This window comes from Acomys minous, assembly GCF_964271855.1.
Source record: "Acomys minous genome assembly, chromosome: 12".
Classification (NCBI taxonomy): Eukaryota; Metazoa; Chordata; class Mammalia; order Rodentia; family Muridae; genus Acomys; species Acomys minous.
Genome location: NC_140493.1, coordinates 66,928,639 through 66,941,010, shown reverse-complemented (window position 1 = coordinate 66,941,010; position 12,372 = coordinate 66,928,639). Strand labels below are relative to the sequence as shown.

Genomic DNA, 12,372 nt, shown 5'->3' with positions numbered 1-12,372 from the left:
GTGTCGAGCTCAGCTAGATTCTCAGGGTCTGAACCATCTGCCACAGCAGGAGAACTGCGACTGTGCTGAGCAAGTGTGTAGGTTGGAACTGAGCGCTCTGCCCATCTTGAGTCACAGCAGGAAAACTGTATCTGCGCTGAATTGGTGCCTACTGTGGAAGTGAGCGCTCCACTCAGCCTGTATCACAGCTGGAGAACTGCAGCTGCACTGAGCAAGCACCTAGGGTGGAACTGAGCACTCTGCTCAGCTTGCATCACAGCAGGAAAACTGCGGCTGCACTGAGCTGGTGCCTAGGGTGGAAGTGAGCACTTGGCTCAGCCTGTGTCACAGCAGGGGAGCTGTGCCTCAGGCAGAATTGCTTGCTGAGCTGAGCCAGTGTCTCCATGGCACAGCTCACTGAGCAAACCCAGGACTCTGGGGCTGAACTGTCTGCCGAGTCCAGTTTGGGTCTCAAGGCACCATGCGACCCAAATCCTGTCCAGACTCCCCTCTCCCGCAGCAACTCCCACCGTTCACCACACCAATCGCCTCCACTGGAAGGCTCTGAGCTGCAAACCTCAGCCACTGCCGCTGGTGCCGCTGGTGCTGCTTGTGACACTGCTGTCTCTGACACTGCTGCTCTGGTCCGAGAAAGTCCATGCTCTTCCCATGTGCAGGGGCAAGCAGGTCCTCCGCACCCTGGTCCCTCAAACCATGGAGCACTTCTGCTGCCATGGTGTGGGGACCTTGGTGTTCCTTGCTCAGAAATCTGTGCAATTCCCTGAATTGTTCACTGGAGCTTCCAAACACGGTCCACACTGCTCGCCGCCATCTTGCATCCTTGCATCCAATTCCTGACAAAGAATCTATTGGAAAAATGGCTGCTCCACTTATTTTCCTCTTAAGAAGGTATCACCAAGAAGCGTCTGAGGAGATGTCTCAGTGGGAAAAGTACTTTCCACACAGGGATTAGGACCTGAGATTGGATCTCAAGCACAGCCATAAAATGCTATGCATCAGTCCATTGGGGTGGAGACTAGGGAACTAAGAATTGGTGGCCAGCTAGCATAGACAAAACAGAGAGCTTCAGTTTCAGTGAAGAGACTGGGTCTGAAACTAACCTGGAGAACAATTCAGGAAGACATCAGATATCAACCTCAATCCCCTACATGCATACATTCACATAAGCATATATTTCCACAAATAAGCATACCTACACATGAGGAGGTACACTTATGTGTACCACACACAAACGCATGCAACATCAACAAATGTAGAATAATTCATGACCATTGAACATTGGAAGCATAGAGTTGAAGAGAATACAGTTGAGAGAGACATCCATTGATTTACATATCACTTCAGTGCTGGGTTCTTTCAATTCAATATGCTTCTACAAAGAACATTATAATGAGAAAATATCAAAACTTACATCATAGTGCCATGTTCTTTAGAGAGACATTGTGTTAAGGCATTTGGGAGAGTCAATGCCATCACCACTAGGTTCTGTAACATGGACACAATAGTTTTCCAATTGAGCTATGATCCAAACCCATTGAATGAGCCCCAAACCTTGGCATTACAGAGAAGAGGTGAGAACCAAACAACAGGTCTTATCTCAAGTGAGAATATGAGCTTATTTGTAAACATACTAAAAGCAGGAACATTTGATGGATGCATAAAGGGGCTTCAAGGATGTTCTTCTACATATTTTCTTTCTAGACCCCAGTCAACATTTTCAGCGGCCCACAGGAGTCAGGCTCTCTTAGCTACTGGTCTATGATCTTGGGAAACTGAGAGAATTTACTGGCTGTACACTTAAATTTCAGTGACTTTTACAAATCATCTTTCAGAACAGTCTGTTTAGAATAACTGATTTGGAAAGCATAAAGTACTAAAAATGTATTACAGATGACTTTTTATTAGCAATTCTGGTGATCCTCAATGCACACAGAGAAAAATCTTAGCAATGATGATGGTAGAAAATAAGGCTCATGGCTTCAAAATTATCCTATGGAATTGTCTTTTAGAATTGTAGGGCACTGATATCTGTGAGAGAAGATTTTAGAATGGCTACTTTTGAATCTCATGCCAGCTTACCTAACTGGTCTCAATGTGTCTTCATCCAGACCTTGTTCCCTGTCATTTGCTTCTACACTGTGCATTTCCAGATAGAGTCCTTGAAATTGTCTTCCCACTCCTATAGAGCCCTGACTCCCGGGATCCCTGAGTCCCAGAGAAACTCATTAATAATACATCCCTTATGGCCCTGTCCATAATTTTTGGATTTTAGTTGTTGCTAAAATGTATCAATGGGCTATCTTCAGAAATAGTGACTCCTTTCTCTCTTTTGCTTCCTCTCTTTCTGTTACATCTTCTCTTCTTCCTAGCTTTTCCTATATTTCCTCTCTTGAACCCAAGCCCAGGCACCTCAAACTCCACCTCTCTTTTCTACCCAGTCATAGGCGTCAGCATCTCTATTTAGCTAGTTAGGGAGAATTGGGGAACATTCCTTATTATCACATGGTTACAGGAGATAGTTCAACATATATAACAATGACCATGGTAGGGTGATAACCAGATCTTAGGCACTGAAATTAACATTTGAAAACACAGTTGGACCTTCCTCCAACAATCATCTCGTTATATGTTGAAAAAGCCTTTGACAATGTCCAGCAACCTTTCATAATAAAAGTCTTGGAGATATCAGGGATGCAAGGCACATATCTAAACATAATAAAGGCAACATACAGCAAGCTTTTAGCCAATATCAAATTAAACAGAGAGAAACTTAAACCAATTCCACTAAACTCAGGGACAAGACAATGCTATCCACTTTCCCCATATGTATTCAATATACTACATTAACTTTCAGCTGGAGTAATAAGACAACAAAAGGAAATCAAAGGGATACAAACTGGAAAGGAAGAAGCCAAAATATCACTATTTGCAGATGATATGATGATATACAAAGGTGACCCCCCAAATTATACCAGTGACCTCCTATAGGTGACAAACATCTTTAACAAAGTGCCTGGATACAAAATTAACTCAAACAATCATCATCCCTCCTATAAACAAATGATAAATGGGCTGAAAAAGAAATTAAGAATACAACACCCTTCACAATAGCCACAAATAATATAAAATGTCTTTGTGTAACTCTAACCAAACAAATGGAAAGCTTGTATGCCAAGAACTTCAAGACTTTGAAGAAAGAAACTAAAGAAGATATACAAAGATTGAAATCTGTCCCATGCTCATGTATCAGTAGGATTAACAGTAAAAATGGCCATCTTAACCAAAAGCAATCTACAGAGTCAATGCAATTCCCATGAAAATTCCAACACAATTCTTACAGACCTGAAAAGAACAATACCTAACTTCATATGGGAAAAACAAAACATCCCAGAATAGCTAAAACAATCCTGTACAGTGAAAGAATTTCTGGAGGTATCAGCATCCCTTATTTCAAGATGTACTACAGAGTTGTAGTAATAAAAATGGTATGATGTTGGCATAAAAACAGACAAAATAATCAAGGGAATAGAATTGAAGGCCCAAAGTACCCCCTCCACACACATTAGCATTAATTTTTGTTAAAGAAACCAAAATTATACCACGGAAAAAGAAAGCATTGTCAACAAATTGTGCTGGACTAATTGGATGTCTGTATGTAGAAGAATGCACAAAGGTCCATACACAAAACTCAAGTCCAAATGAATAAGACCTCAACATAAAACTGAACACAGTAAATCTGATAGAAGAGAAAGTGGGGAATGTCTTTGAACATATTAGCACAGGAGGCAACTTCCTGGACACAACATGAATAGTCCAAGCACCAAGAACAACCATTAATAAACTGGGCCTCATAGAGCTGAAAAGCTTCAGTAAGGCAAAGAACAGTGACAAAAGGACAAAGTGGCAGCCTAAAGAATAAGAAAAGTTCTTCACCAACCTTACATCTGACAGAGGGATGATATTCAAAATATATAAAGAACTTAAGAAACAATAACTACCCAATTAAGCCAAACTATGCAGTTGTAAAAATGTGGTAGAGGTCTAAACAGAATTCTCAACAGAGGAAAACATAATGACCAAGAAGCACGTAAATAAATGTTCAAGATTCTTAGTCATCAGGGAAATGTAAATCAAAATGACTCTGTGATTCCATGTTACACCAGTCAGAATGGCTAAGATCAAACTCAAGCAACAGCACATGCTGTCAAGGATGTGGAGCAAGAGGAGCACTCCTCCATTGCTGGTGGGAGTGCAAATTTGTAAAACTACGTTGGAAATAAATGTTGTGGTTTCTCAGAATATTGAGAGTAGTTCTACCTCAAGAACAGGCTATACTCCTCCTGGGCATATACTCAAAGGCTGCTCCATCATACTGAGCCAGTTCTGTTCATAGAAGTTTTATTCATAACAGCCAGAAACTGGAAACAACCTAGATATTTGTCAGCAAAAGAATGGATAGAGAAAATGTGGTACATCTACACAATGGAATATGACTCAGCTATTAAAATAATGGCACTATGAAAATTTCAGGGAAATGGGTAGAACTAGAAAAAATTGTCCTGAGTGAGGTAACCCAGTTCCAGAAAGACAAATAAGGTATGCACTCACTTATAAGTGGATATTAGGCATAAGTGAAGGATAACAATGCTGTAATACACAGACTGAAAGAAGCTAAGTAACAAGGAGTGCCCCAAGGGGATGCTTGAATCTAACTGAGAAGGGGAATTAGAATAGACTTGAGGGTGAAAGGAGGGAGGGAAGTTAGTTGAGGAGGGCTTAGGGAGTGGATCAGGAGCAATCAAGTAAGGGAAGTAGTATTCTGAACTGTCTCAGGAGCTACAACCAATCCATAATAAGTTAATCCAAGTTTTACTTCTGCAAACAGATCTTCCAGTACTTTATTATTTTTAGCCAAAAGCAGAATATCCTCCATGTACTGTATAATAGCTGCAAGAGGAAACAACTCGTTAGCCCTCTTTGAAGCAGTAGCAACAAATTTTGATGCAAAGTTGGGCTATTTGCCATTCCTTTAGGCAAAACCTTCCAATGATGTCTTTTGTTTGGTTTAGGTAAGTTAAGAAAAGGGACACTGAAAGCAAATCTTTTATATAAAGATGCAAATGTATAATACATAAACAGTCTTTTAAATCTAGCCATATAACAGGTCAGTTCTTAGGAATAGCAATACGTGTTGGAAGGCTTAGTGGTAAAGGTCCCACTACTTCCATGGTGGCATTTACTCAAATCAGCTCCTGCAACAGATGCAATTTTCCTGACCTTTACTGAATCACAGTAATGGGAGGATTCCAGAGACTGTTAGAATTTTCTATATGCCTCTTTCTCAGCTGTTCTCTGACTACAGCCAGGGTGGTTACTATGAGAATTTTCAGCAACCCCTAGAAAAATCAAATCAAATCAATGAATCCATGAATCAATCCACAATCAATCAATATGATTGCAAGATAGGCAGACTATTCAAGAATAATGTCTAATACTAATTCTTTAGCCAAGTTCTATATATTTTCTGACTTTTAAGCAATGCAGAGAAACACAGGGAGCCTGAGTGTTTAGTTTCCTGAGTCAGTGCCTTGGTTTAAAAGGAATGGAGAGGCACACATTGCCCCAGGAGCCAAAGACTTTAACCTGAAAAAAAACCATATGATGCACGACCCTAAAGGCAGATAGGCTAGACCAATACCATGATTCCCAGCAAAGCAGCAGCTTTCATTCCTCAGACACCACAAACTCATGGTCATATCATAATGCACAATGTAGTTAGTCCAGCTTTAATAGTTCCTATGGAGGAATGTCTTGAGTGGATGTAATAAAGCGCTGTTTAGCCAATCAGCTGGCAGAAGGATAGGATGTGGAGGTGGAGACTTCCTGGAGAGAGGGAGGAGCTGAGAGTTGACACTGGACAGGGATAGTTGATGGTGGACAGTTGATGGAGAGTTGCAGGAGAGAAGTTGCCAAGGATCAGATTGGCAAGTGCTTGTGATATATGTAGGTTATAAGGATTAGAGTAGTTTGTCTTAGTTCTTCCTGGTATAGTGTTTGCAGCTTTGAATTATATTTCAGTCTCTTTGTGTCAGTTATTGGCTTCCTAGGCTGAACAGATACATTTTATTGTAAGAAGTTCCCATAGCCTTTCACAGTCTCAACACTGCTTAAAAGTGAAAAGCCATTTCTGAGACTCAAACAAATCTTGTAAGTATAATCCATTTTTCAGTAAAATGGAAAATAAAAACATAAAAGAAAATAACTCCAATATGTAATGGAATAGAAAGTACATTAGAATTTCATAGGAGAGGAACGGAGGCATAATACAGAAATGATGGATATACAAGACCCAAACACAGAAGGGCAAAATCCGAATTCTGTATCTTCATGTCTGGTGTTTGAGACTTTAGTTTCAAAGGGTTTATATGGTTCTGCCTCTCCAGGTTTTATGCCTGCAGCATACAGTTCTCTTTGGTTCTACTCTTTATATAGAGTTTTTGTTGGGCAATGTCTCATAGTTCTGGCTTCATAAACACATGAGGATCTCTGCTAAAATTCATGATTCAGTTTCACACTCCACTCAGTGGACTCATTTAATCTCTTGTCCTCTCAGAGCCTTAATTCATTGCTGCCTGGCCTGGCTAGCTCACTGAAACAATGGAGGAATGAGTCCCTCACAATCAAATCTTTCATGCATCAATGACAGCCCCATGAAGATTGAATAGCCAACTTCAGTTCTCATCTTGGGGTGAAGCCTGGCCTTTTGGAATCACCATTATGCTATCTTTTACAAGTTGGAAGCTTAGCTGTGATGTGTCTTGCCATGGGGTCATTCTTTCCCTTTTTCCAATTCATAGAAGGCCTTTCCTTAGCTGAAATAATATCTCATTAGGATATGCTCAGTCTTGATGCAACTTGATGAGCTGGGATGAGTAGGTAAAGGTAGGCTCCAAATTCTGAAGGGTAGGGTAGGGAGGTGTGGGGAAAAGGGATGGAATGTGGGACTGGGAACAGAAGAAAGAGAGGGCTACAAATAGGATGTAAAGTGAGTAATGAAGTTAAGTAATTTAAAATAGTAATCATTTAAATAATGCATTTTTTTGCCAGTACATGTTTTGGCTGTAAATAGTAAGCTTCCTTTGGCTCTTTTTCTCTCAATATTGGGCATTTTGTATATGTTTTTGCCCAAGTCGCTTTTTCATGTAGACCTACATAAGTGTTATCTATAATATCCTTTCTCCAGGCACAACATTATGCAATCATGAAATATTCTCCATGAAAGAAACTAGTCCATCAATTAAAAAATTTTCCCCAGCCTAGTTTTCAGGATAGTGCCAAAGTCAGGTAGCTTCTCTGCTATGATATCCCACAAATGGCCCCTAGACAAATTGTTAATATTGTTTTCTCTTGAAACTTTGTGACCTGTTTCCCCATAATGTGCATTGTTCTCAACATGAATGTCTTCTAGGTTTGTACTAGATTGTCCTTTTGAGCTTAATTTTTCAGCATTCAACCATTTTTTTCTAGTCTAAGATCATTTTCATATGACTCAAACAAAAACAAACTAAAAACATGATCTAGTTTTTCATAGCAACAACTGATATATTTGTTATTTTTCTGCTGTTGTGATAAGAAAATATGTCCAAGTCAAACCTTCATAAGGAATTTTTGTGAACAGATTTGGTAGCTCAGGTAACTGGGTAGGAAGTGACATCATAAACCAAGGCATGTAATAAATGTCCAAGGTCAGACTTGGGAAGCACACGAGGAGGTCAAGGTTCTTCACATTGAGATTTAACAGCTACAGGACACCAACTAGAGCTGTCTTCTGGGCAGATGAGAAGAGCTGCAGGGAGCTCTGGGGGAAAACATGGATTGCCATGGACATACAGAGTCTAGCAGTGGATATAAGGTCATAAAAGGGGTAGGTTTTGTTTGTATAAGAAGATGCAGTAGGAAACAGGAATCCACTATAGCTAGAAGTCTTCTCCATGCCATAGCAATGCTAAGAGTTTACAAAGTCTAGTTTATCTTTTCTTCTGAAGTAGGAGACAGGAAAGGAAATTTAAGAATCACATAGTCCCTCCTCATGCATAGGTGCAAACATTTACACTGTGTGAGATGGGGGGTTGTTGAGCTACCTTTTTTCATTTCTTTCTCTACTTCCTTTTATTATAAAGAATAAAATAAATATATCTATAAAGTTTTAAATTCCAAATCACAAAAATACAAGGACAAAAAATACCCAAATTATTCCAAATAAACATAAGAGTAGCATCCTTACAAACTGAACTATCATAATCCAACTCCTTGCCTCATTACTGGAGAAACAATTATAGCCCTTGGGCATAAGGTTATTCCCAGGAAAATATTAAATACAAAGGTGAGGTGACAGTGTTACAGAAAATGACTTAAGGCAAGGGCATCTTAGAAAAGATTAAGTAGACGGAAAAACAAATTAGGACATAGAGAACAGTTAGATACAAAATTGTGTGCAATTTTCTATAGGATGAAATATGTGAGAGATATTAACATGTCTGGGTGGGTGAGGTGTCTGAATACTGCTGGATATTGAAATTAGTTTATGAAGCATATTTAAAAGTGATGCCACAGACAACTCATATTACTGACACAATGATAAGATCCTATGACTCAATTTAATGATATATGGAAGAGAGATGTCATTTAGAAAAATATAACATGAGAGTTCTTGTGCAGTTGTTTTCCATGATGTCTTAGAAAGCTGTAGAGTAAGAGTTCTTAGGCAATAGTTTCCTAGAATCACAAGGGCATGGATGCACAGTAGGATCCATAGTTACATATTGAGGAATTTTACATATTGAGGAATTATATAGAATGTTCCTCTAAGAGAGGAATACTACAGCAGGGAAAGATTGAGTAATGTTAATATTATTATCAATATATATTTGAATATAATCTAAAAACATCTGAAAGGTGATTTTCATAGTCAAAAGTGAGTTTTCTTTTGAAGTATTCTTTTTAGCTCCCCTTTTATATCTCTGTTCCTGAGGATGTAGAGGAAGGGGTTCAGCATGGGAGTCACCACTGTGTACATCATGGCCATGACAGTGTCCTTGACAGTAGAGTTATTAGCTGAGGGACATAAGTAGAGGTCAATAATTGTGCCATAGAACAGTGACACCACAGACAGGTGAGAACCACAAGTGGAGAAGACCTTGCCGATACCTTGAGTTGAAGGGACCTTGAGAATGGAGAAGACAATTCATGCATAAGACACTATGATGAGTAGAAATGGAAGAGTAATAACAAGCCTTCCTATGATCAATACCACCCACTCATTAATGTGAATATCAGAGCAGGCCAGCTTCAGGAGAGCAGACAGGTCACAGAAAAAGTGGGGAATAACATTGTTTTGACAGAAAGACAATCTAGTTAAGAGCAAAGTGTACAACATTGCCTGGGATGTGGTCAGCACCCAGGACAGCACCACCAGACTCACAGAGCTTGGGGCTCATGATGCTGATGTAATGAAGGGGGAAACAGATGGCCACATAGCGGTCATAGGCCATGACCATAAGAAGAAAGCTTTCCATGTCTCCAAAAAACAGGAAAAAGTACATTTGTGCCAGGCAGCCTGCATAGGGGATGGACGAAATTTGGCTCTGCATGTTCTTCAGCCACTTGGGCATTGTGACAGAGGAAAAACAGAGGTCAGAGAAGGACAAGTTGCTGAGAAAGAAGTACATGGGTGTGTGGAGATGGGAGTCCAGGTGAATGAGGATGATGATGATGAGGTTCCCCAGGACAGTGGTGAGGTGCATGGCCAGGAACAGGGCATAGAACAGGAGCTGGTGCTCTGGAGGGGATGGGCAGACCTAGGAGGAGGAACTGGGTGAAGACAGTCTGGTTGTCTCCAGGCATGCTCTTTCTGTAATATCTCTAAAGAGAATGGTAGGATATTTCTAAATATGTCATAAAAATAAATATATATGTAAGACAGGTGCATTTCCTGGTGCAAAAGGCAGCTAATAATATTGATTACATGTTGGGTAAATGCAGTCAGCAAGTAGGATATTCCTGCTGTAGCATGGAGGCAGACATTTCTTCTCTGAGTGGAGTTTACAATCTGTTGGGAGTTACTTATAAACTTTTCAATAATTGATCTCACAATTATCACACATCTATAGTCCAAATAGAGCTAGAATTTCTAAAGTCATAAATGTTTTTTTCTCTGGGTTCTTATATATGTTTCTGTATTCCATGCTTTAAATCCTACTCTTATATGAGATACAAAGTGTTTTGGCTTTTTTTTTATTACTTGTAGATTGGTTGTGTCCCCTCAGTGATTATGATTTGGCTCTGCTGTCATGTTGTTGCATCTCAATGTTACCTCAGCCTCATTGTAAACTGTCTTGTTTTATTTATATATCTACTCCAATAAAACTTAATGTAGTTGAATGGCTTAGATAATCATTTCAAGTTGGATTTCTATCTCATCCTGCAGAACTCTGATATCTAAGATGGAGTAATTTTTCCCTAGAATATGCTGCAGGTATTGCACACACGGCCAATTCCAAATAAAACTCCAACCTTCTGCCTGTTTAACCATTATTCTTGGTCTCTCATATCAGTTAAAGGAATCCATGATCCACACAGTAATCTCAGAGATTTGTTCTCATTCATTCATTTCTTTCACTATCTATATCTGACATAAAATATGTTATAGATGCTGAACTTAATTTTATGTTACTTCATCTTTGTCCTAAAAATTACCATCCTAGATAATGGTATCACTTCACTTGGACTCTTGAAACTGCCTTCCAGTTCACCTCCCTGATTCTGAACATCTGGACTCTTCTCAAACAACTTTCTATGATCTTTACATCCAAAGTGAGAATCCAATCATCTTTCCTTGCTGAATGAATTGTTTGGTGAAGTCTCAGTGATTGGATGATGAAATCTACTTTAGGGTATAACTCCCGAAGCTCTGGATCTAACACCTGTAAGTCCTTCTGCCTAAAAATTTCTTCTCTTTGCTTCAACTCACCTGGATTATGATTTATCCTTCATGTACAGACATGTGGCATTCTAAGATAAATCCCCCAAATCTGTCTATAGTAAGTGGCCGTGTTGCCATTACCCCACCATGTCTGGTCTGTACCCTGACGCACTCAATGCCTAATCAGCTGCTGACTTTCAGCAGACTGTAAACTCCATCCATGGAAGGCATGTCTGCCTCCATGGTGTAGCAGGGACATTCTGCTTGCTGACTATGTCATCAGTATTATTAGCTGCCTTTTGCACTAGAAAATGCACCCATTCAAAAAACATCAATGGTCTTTAAAAATTGTTCCATGAAATTAGAATACCTAACACTGTTAATTCTACCCTAATAAGAATTTCTAGCATTAATTATTTACTCCCAGCTCTGATTTTCTGTTATGATTTTGCAAACATGGACACTATCATAGAGCTTAATGTATGAGACTTACTCATGTTACTAATTCCAATGATAACCTAAAAGTCTTTATATTTCAATATGTGCAATGTCACTGATATCAAGAAGTATGTTAAGAACAAACTGGTGGTAATTTTAATAAGAGTGGTTATACTTCTACAACTAGTCGGTGTGAGCTCCTTCTCCAATATACATACCCCAAGTGCCAGTCAAATTGTGTGTCAACTCAGCTTGGCTGTACTGTTAGTTTTGTTCACATTTTGCAATTTAGTTAACATTTACCTCAGTACACTTTGAGTCAATCAGATTACCTGGCATAATGTGTTTGGCTTCATATACAGAACTGATGGTGTTAACAGAAAACTTTGCAGTTTTGTAAGGAAGAGAGGGCTATGACGCTGAGTGCCTTCTGTTTCCAGCCTGTAGTTATAGATCTGCCCTGGATATCAGTTCCCATATGCACACTTATACATGGATATGGTATGGATGCTTTGGATTTCTGGAATATTCTGACATCAATAAAGTTCACTATATCTTCACTCTGACAAATGAAACATAAAGACTTGCAGGAAGCCAACTGCAGTGGTCTCCTATCTAAAATGTTTGTTCCATTTTATTACTAATTTTTATATTTCAAAGTTTTCTGCCAATATTAAAGGAAGGAAAATATCTACTGAAAACTCACACACACTTTGCCAGAAGTTTGATTCCCTTGGAACTAAGAAGATAAAATCTCTGGTATTGAGTGTGACTAGGACTCACAGACAAGAACATTCACATGTAGATGGTGCATGAAGAAGACAACAGATTCACATCTCCCAGACTCAAGAAATGTCAGCTTCCTTGGCTACAGTTAATGTAGGGATCATCTAAGATGGTGCTTCTAAAATTCAGAGTAAGCGATAAATCACAGGATATTTTATTGAACTGTT

General features: G+C 39.3%; 1 pseudogene across 1 annotated transcript; it reads right to left on the bottom strand.

Annotated features, from left to right (window-relative positions):
- Positions 1-8,968: 8,968 nt before the first annotated feature.
- On the bottom strand, positions 8,969-9,903 carry LOC311579636 (olfactory receptor 1468-like; annotated as a pseudogene). Its single transcript has one exon. The product of its transcript is annotated as an olfactory receptor 1468-like (transcript).
- Between the last annotated feature and the right edge of the window lie 2,469 nt (positions 9,904-12,372).